Source organism: Montipora capricornis, chromosome 14 (genome assembly GCF_036669925.1).
Source record: "Montipora capricornis isolate CH-2021 chromosome 14, ASM3666992v2, whole genome shotgun sequence".
Classification (NCBI taxonomy): Eukaryota; Metazoa; Cnidaria; class Anthozoa; order Scleractinia; family Acroporidae; genus Montipora; species Montipora capricornis.
Genome location: NC_090896.1, coordinates 2,260,001 through 2,265,000, shown reverse-complemented (window position 1 = coordinate 2,265,000; position 5,000 = coordinate 2,260,001). Strand labels below are relative to the sequence as shown.

Below are 5,000 nucleotides of genomic sequence, written 5' to 3'. Positions count from 1 at the left end.
CTTTTAAATATCATGTTTCCCTTTTTTTCGTGCAGTTGACACACGTCAGTCCGGATGAAGTTGTTTCAATTTCCATCAATTTCCAATGATATTTTGCAGACTAATGCTTGGATTTTCACCTTAGTTTGCTGGCTTCATTCCTTTCAGTTGCGGTTCCGGTTAGCCCAAAATTTTGAACTTTTGGCGGACCAGTCAATTTTATTGGCCTCGAGAATAAAATACACATTTGGATTTTCTTAAGTCTTGTCTGTTGAGAGTATATCGTATATTAGAACATCGACGCTTCCAGCCATTTGCGGGAGCACTATTTGATGTCTTTTCAAATGTTCCGGCTGTTCCGGTCGAGGAGTGACTTGAATTTGAGTGAAAATACATGATTTCATGTTCCATTTACGGTTTAAATAGGAGTCGCAAATGAAAATATTATATTTAATCCGAAGTGTTAGTTGCGGCTGAATAGACTCGTAAATTGAGGTTGCAGTGCTACTGATTATTTTCTGTTTTAGTTGAAAATGGGAAAGTTGAAAATAGAATGAACTTCCAATGGTAAAAGAAAATTGGGCTATCCTTTTAAAAGCCTCGCGCACAGTCTTCAAGAAAGTTGAACAATAAATGGAGTAGGTCATACTGCAAAAAAAAAAAAGTTTCCCGCGGATCCGCAAGAGTATGCTCGTGATGAAAAATACAAAAGCAATTGTCACCAGAAAAAAAGGGAAAATATGAATGATCTATGGTATATCGCTTGTTTAAAGAACAAAAATTATAACTGCAACTGATAATGAACTTTTTGAACTGTCCACCTGCAGGAAATGAAAGCTTTAATGAAAGCTTTTATTGAAGAAGGACTTTTATTACAGGGAAAAGGAAATTCTGTTTGAACAAAACTCAAAAACCACTAGACGTGTTCATGGAAAAATTGCACTCTTCAAAATAATAGTTTCTTCGTCAATTTACCCGATAAGGAGAAAAGGATACAATCTGTCAAAACTGAGCCAGAATGATTTGCTTACGTATGTTATCTCTTGTCAGCTCTGATATAATTTCTCCTTCTTTTTTTCCATTTCTTTCTCCGTATTTTTTATTGTCCTTTTCATATGATGATCATGTTGTTGCTGTTTTTACAGCAATGAAAAAACTCTTTCGCTATAAAACCCAGCCACTCATATGAATATCAATTCCGAACGTGGTTTATCGTGTATTACCTTGATTCACCTTAGGCTGTTTTGATTACAGTGTGAACAAGAAAAAGCCTGATGTCTTTGTTTCACCGTTGCTCTACTATAGCGGTATACTCTTCTGCGCTTTCAATGGTCTTACATTGTCATTGAAAGTGGTGTAGCAATATACCTATTTGCTAGAATACCTTCGTAGTTTTTGTTAGCACCTATTCCTTTGAAGAGGGGTGGGAACCAAAAAGAATCTTGTGCAAGATGATCTGGACAGAATCGAGAACAAATAAAATTTCACCCACCCTCCTCCCCCCCCCCCTCTTTTGCGTTTATCAAGGATTTGAATCTGTCTCATCATAGTCAATTATGAATTCTCAATTAGAATAGGAAATGTACCATCTCGAGTACATTTGGAGTTTAATAGGTGGGAGAGGTGTTCTTGAAAGTTCTCAAAATTGGGCTAAGCTTCAGGCGAGTACGTTTTGATGACTCGAGTATCTGTTAATGTCGAATCGCAATGCCATTATTTGCTTCTAATAAACCTTTTTTCCAAAATGGCCACCATTTAGATATTCTTTTGCTTTTATTGATGCCTAGTTCAAGGCAAAACATTCTTTTGAATTCTAAGCTTAAGAACGAGGCATCAAGGGCTAATTTGAATAAAAACAAATGAATAGTTAAATGACGGCCATTTTGGAAAAAGGTGTATACACTCGGTAAGTACTACACTCTACAAAATTTCATCGATCGATTCCCGAGGACGGATTAATGCACATACACTGCATGCAAGGTATGAAAAACCTTCACACAGTTTAGAGAAGCTAGCAGTCACGTTTCTACTATTTTATGTTTTTTTTTATTTTGCACGTCGTATTTATTTAAAAATGCAAAACAATGGTCGGCCATTTTTGCTTACATTTTGCTATATCTAATCAGCTATAGCTGCGTGGTTGCCATAGAAACTGTTGAAACTCTACGTATGACAGGTTGTATTGGTACTGTCACATATAATTTCGAGTGAAATTTGTAAGAAGTAAGCGCGCGTAATTTTTTTTCAAAGACGAGCAAAATTGCACAATCCGGTAGGGCGAGTGCAATTTGCAGTCTGAAAAATTTTACAAGTGCTTATTTTTTCCAAATCATGTGATTACCAATTTACCAATACAAAAATTTAACCTTTAGTGCATTAATTTCAATTCACTTTTCTGCACTCTTCGGTTTGGGATTAATTGACTTGCTTTCAACCAATCAACACGCTGAAATTTTTGCTTCTATATTATTAGGGATAAAATTGAACAGCTCTCGTCCAATCAAGATCGAGTAGTTTTGTTCAGTGTATAAATGCGGAGTGGCAACATATAATTTAAATCAGACAAAAAGGATTCAAGTCCACAAGGTTTTTGCTAAAACGCAATGTGGGAAACTAAGCTTAAAGGAAGTATTGATTACTATCTTGTCATAAACGTTTGTACATATTTCTTTTAAAATATTGAAGCACAATGATGACGGGCTAGGTGAAGTGAGCTTTTATCAAGCGTCACTTTTGTGACGTATCTCCTGCATTTCGTCCATCGACTTTTTGTATCGAAGCACAAAAATAATTCATCGAGTTGCGAAATGACCTGATCCTACGGGACGTTATATCTGCTCTTATCCTGCTAATATCTTGCCGGAGTTGCGTCGTTGTCAGTTGCATAATTGTTGAAATTATGTGTCACCTTGGTTTTCTGGATCTTTTCTGGAAATTACGTCATCAAAGCATAGTTTCCATTAGAATCCATTTCATTTATTTAACCCTCGATTGGTTCTCTTCCGGAAGATCGTGAAAACGTCTTATCAATTGCCGACTCTGTAACAAAACTCAAGTGACAATGTTCCTTTTTGTTTGCCACTAAACGTTAGCGTTCCTCCTTTCTTATTTTCATTTTAGAAGGGTCGAATTCAAGCTAAGGCCATTGTCCATAGCTTCAACTACGTCGTTTCATGATTTATTAAGATATCATGAAAATGGGTTTCTGTCCGAGTCTTTCATATGACTGTTGCTCAATGTCATATCCGCTTTTTTTATTGTCCGTTTACAATATATGTCTCAGCTCAGGAAAAGTCTGAATCGTAACCTCGTTGATTGCTAAAGCTAAATACATATTTCGGCCAGAGAATCCATTTTATAATATCCCAAAGCTGAATTTCTTTCGCACATTCATTTTAAACAGCAGACCGTGCGAGGGGAAGTTTACTACGTGACACAAAGATTTCGTGCTTCAGGACGCCTTGCGGCTTTCATTTGACGATCGAACTCTTTTTTTGTATAAGAAGATTTTTTTAAGAACCCCCAGGCTGCTATGAACGAAAGTTTCGAGAACATACCGTGCCAGGCTGAGAGTGAATTAAGAACGTCTCCACTTTCCTCATTTCGATTTTTTTTTTTAAGGGTTACCTTTTTGCAAACGTTGGCCGTGTAGCACTTATATTTCAACAGAATTAACTATTGGAGGGTAATGTGAAGTGCTATATTCTACCCATGTAAACGTTAACATGGTTTACATGGGTAGAAAATAGGACTTTTAGTTAATTCAGTTTTCTTTGTTTTGTTTTTGTGAGTCGTATAAATAATTAATAGGTATAAAATATATGTAAAACTACTTTAGTCTAACAGAGCAATTAACTCAGACACTTATGGACACCTTTTAACATTAAAAATGTCAAGGTGGTTTTCTTTTAGTATGATACACCGAAGAACTACTCAGTTCGTAGTCGACGGAACTTAGTATACCACACAACTTAAAGAACATTTTAAAAACGTTTTCAGGCCCAAATCGCACAAAGAGATCGTTCAGTCTCAACTCCATAGTTGGAATTTCTTACAAAAATAAAGAATGCAATTAAAAATAGAAAAAGACAGAGAGAGTGACAGAGATCAGCGCTTTCGCGATTTCATTGTTAAATATTTGACAGTCTCTGGCTCATTTCTAGTCATCAGTCGGATGCATTATAGGAAATTGTAATATTGAAAGTTTCTCTACCAACGCAAATAAAGGTTAAGATTCACATTAATTAGCCCAGTTGAGTGGCGTCTATTATTGATATCATATATTGAAATTTCTATTGATGGTCTTAACAAGAAAAAAGGATGCATGACAAAGATAGAAAGTATTAATTTTTTTCTCGTAATACCATAGTTTAGTTCAGTTCATGTGAGTGTATATTTTGCGGCGTGATGAGTAGGAACGCCACGCTGCACTGAACAGTTTTTGACTTGAGCCGGTTCACAAGCCAATAATATAAACTGTGGTCTTTTTAATTAAATTTAAAGACGTTTGTCTGTGGACGTTGGCACTAGTTGTTTTCTCGCTTATAAATGCACGCAATTATCACGCATCCATTTGAGTAAAATCCCTTGCTGAGATCTTGACATATATTTCAGGATTAAGTTGAGAAAGTAAATGTGTTTTATATCCTTTTTCTGCCGAGATCTTGGACTTTCGCCAAGGGTATCAGTAGAATACATTTTCGTGTTTATTATATTTAAAAGGTAGGGTTGGTCTGCATTATCCGGCTTTCTTAAGGGAATGACTTGCAGAAGGAAATGACAGAATGAAACGACGTCGCACCTGCCCGAACTTGACTACATCCTGTTTGGACTTTTACGATTCAAATTGAACTATCAGTCTTGTATCTTATATAAAGTTACCAGCTATCCTCCTTAAAACATTCACAAGTGCTTGTTCAATGATGATTGAAAGGTGACAAAAGTCTTTGGTGGATTATAGTGCAGAAGTTTCTTTGAAAGGGGAATGCCTCTTCGCCGCCATTTCGAGACATTCACATTCA

The 5,000-nt window shown here is 36.1% G+C and overlaps 2 protein-coding genes across 2 annotated transcripts in view; one reads left to right on the top strand and one right to left on the bottom strand.

The window, feature by feature from the left end:
- The window catches only part of LOC138033222 (adhesion G-protein coupled receptor D1-like), a 34,130-nt gene extending 30,517 nt beyond the window's left edge, over positions 1 to 3,613 (bottom strand). Inside the window, exon 1 of the mRNA XM_068880990.1 lies at positions 3,537 to 3,613. The gene's annotated coding sequence lies outside the window, so the exon portion shown is untranslated. The remainder of the gene's footprint in view (positions 1 to 3,536) is intronic.
- Positions 3,614 to 4,529: 916 nt separating this feature from the next.
- The window catches only part of LOC138033226 (histamine H2 receptor-like), a 5,201-nt gene continuing 4,730 nt past the window's right edge, over positions 4,530 to 5,000 (top strand). The window contains exon 1 of the mRNA XM_068880999.1: positions 4,530 to 5,000. This exon is cut by the window's right edge and continues 4,730 nt beyond it. The gene's annotated coding sequence lies outside the window, so the exon portion shown is untranslated.